We start from the raw sequence: 2,749 nt of genomic DNA, 5'->3' as shown, positions 1-2,749 counted from the left end.
CCCTAAAACACTTTCTGATATCCTCTTGGCTTCTAGGGGCTGTCCTGGTCTAACTTTGGGCTCAGTATCTATTTAAATCCTCTTAGGTCTTGAAACTTATGAGTAGGTTTGCTGGGAGGACTATTCATCTGAGTAGGATTGTGTCCACAAGATGACTAGACTTTGAAGAAAAATAACCTGAGCAAGTAAACAGACATAGAGGAGGTTAACTTAAAAGGGGGAGTGGGGAAAAAAATTCAGCATAAACCAGATAACTTTAAAAAAAACCAAAGCCAAACAAACCCAAAACCAACCCAAAACTGTGGGCAAAAGATAATAGGAAAGCATAAAGCGGAAAGAAATCCTACTTTAAAAACCATGCAGACATAATATGAGAAAAGAAAGGAAGAAAGAGATGGCTGAGACAAGAAAATGAGCAAGGAAAATGGAAAAGAGACATAGGAGACAGGGGAGAAAATCAGGAAATGATGAAAGAGAGAGGGGGGAAGAAATTAATGTGACCTGAAAAACTATACCCTGTTTTTCTGTTTGCCGTATTTTTCTGGTGAATGCTGCCAGGTTTGTTAATGTCACAGAGGAGAGAAGGAGGTTGGACAGATGAAGGAAAAGGGGAACTATTGCACAAGCACTTGGCTTGTACGCTCCATTATCCACCAGAAAATGCTAATGGTATATTTAAAAAAAGGTATATGATTGTCTGTAACTTAGTTTCTTGTCAGCAAACCTTACATGTTTATAGATGTATGTGTGTGACTGAAGTTAATGACAGTAGTTTTTCTCACCACTCTCCTTGTTTGTGTGTGTTTGTCTGTAAGTGCTTTTCCTTTACAGAGGCTACAGAATGTATTTTAATAGCTGTTTAATAGATGTTGCCTTTGTTTCTAAAGAAGATAGTTGTAGCTGACACTAGCAGACTAAAAACCCGATAGTACTGAAGGAATTCTATTTTCCTTCAGTTTTAGAAAGGAAAAAAAAACCAACCAGACAAACCACACAGAATCATGTTGTGCTGAAGTAATGTTTGTCTTGCTTGGGTAAATTCTCAGTGTTAAAGCTTTGTTTTATGATACTGTGGTAATGTATTTTGAGGATGCTCAACTAAATCTATTGCTGTTCTCAGTGTCACGCTATGTTTTGCTGTTTAATTGTAACCCTTCTCCAAGGCACAGATTGGCAACAACAGAGCTTGCTTTAATTTAATTGGGTTCTTGCTAAAATTGTTACACAAAACTGGCTGCACCCTCTCCCAGAAGCCTAGGAAATTCAATTACACTCTTTGAATGCTCAACAATGAGCAATGCTTCTCCACTTGTGAGCACAGAGTTAAACAATGGTTTTAAACAAACAAAACTTCCTGTACGGGAGAAGAAAAGCAAAACCAATACATCTATTTGGAAAACCTGAACAATTCAAAGTACACAAGGCTACTGCTGCCAAGACTGTGTTGGCAACAGTCCTGGCCAAATCTTCTTCTAGCTGTGAGTAACTGGTAGCCTCTCACTTCTCTCATCACCAGTTGATGTTTGAGGCTAGAGGAGTCCAGCTGGGGCACATATTGCCCCCACAGAGAGCATTTAGTTTCTAGGCCTCTCAAACTGATCCCAGCTTAAGCAGTCACCGTGCTGCTGCTGAATAGCTTTAGTTCTGTCGATCTTTCCTAATTCCTCCCTCTTCCTTATGGGGTTCAACACTGGCCCTTCTGTTCCACTTGGCTGGAACTCAGCACAGCCCACATGGTATTTTCATTCTTCTAGTAAGGGGTCAGTCACCAGAATCCATACAAAGATGTTACAACAGAAGGGAAACTTCCTGAATAGAGGTGGCTTTTGTTTTTAATTTTGGTTTTTCTTCTCAATAAGCTTGTGGAGCCTTTTTTGCTTAGTGCTTCTTAGTGACAGTGTTGCAATCTGTAGCAGTGAGTTGGGGTAGTATTTTTCAAACTGTGGGTCTGGAAGGACTTGGAGGTAGTTGTGAGTTGCTCACAGTAGTCAGCAGACAGTTTTAATTGTTGACAGTAGTTTGTTTTCTTCAGGGCAGAAGTGAGCTGCTAATTATACCAGATTTTCACTCTCCTGTCTTGGAGGAGCTGAGTTGGTACCAGCAGTTGAAGGTAGTCAGTTACCTGTTCTGTGTGTGGTATAACGCTTTTGTGGAGACAATAAAGGGAAAAAAAAAAATAAAGACTTATTTTCATTTTATTTATTCAAATAAAGGTCCCTCAGGGAGGGTGACCTTTCAAAAAGTTTGAGAAATGCTCAGTGTGATCTCTCATCCTGGACACAGATCAGGAAAAATTTGGATACTGAGGCCATATTTTCCCCAACTTTAAAAAGTACTGTTATTAACGGGAATGCCCTAGGATGTTCTAAACTGCTGCAAATTAGTTCTGGACTGTTCCAGTCATCTCCCATTACTTTCCAGTAAATGCCAATAGGGTCGCTGTAGCAGTGAATGGAAATTCCTGGAGCTTGTTGAAGGAGTGTTTCTGGGTAGATAGCCATAAAGCACACCCATGTTTTCCACTTTGCTTCCTGCAGTGCTGGCATGTGAAAAGCAGAGGGGTGATGCCACAGGCATGTTTGGATTTTCAGTGTTCCTCAGTTGCCCCAAGATCCTTTAGATATTGTTGCCAGCTAGGATAAACTAGGAGAGCCTGACAGCAACTCTAATGGGAAGCTTTGGTCAGGTTTTAACTTTCCCTTTTGCTCTGCCCTTGGTGGTCCTGGACAGTGGAGTGACGAGGGTGAGC

At 40.8% G+C, this 2,749-nt stretch overlaps 1 protein-coding gene across 1 annotated transcript in view; it reads left to right on the top strand.

Annotated features, from left to right (window-relative positions):
- The window catches only part of WDR86 (WD repeat domain 86), a 22,457-nt gene that overhangs the window by 5,042 nt on the left and 14,666 nt on the right, over positions 1 to 2,749 (top strand). The gene's annotated exons all lie outside the window — the stretch shown is intronic.

Source organism: Antrostomus carolinensis, unplaced genomic scaffold, assembly GCF_000700745.2.
Source record: "Antrostomus carolinensis isolate BGI_N321 unplaced genomic scaffold, ASM70074v2 scaffold36320, whole genome shotgun sequence".
Lineage (NCBI taxonomy): Eukaryota > Metazoa > Chordata > Aves > Caprimulgiformes > Caprimulgidae > Antrostomus > Antrostomus carolinensis.
Note: the sequence above shows the minus strand (reverse complement) of the source record. Positions and strands in the feature narration are given on the sequence as shown.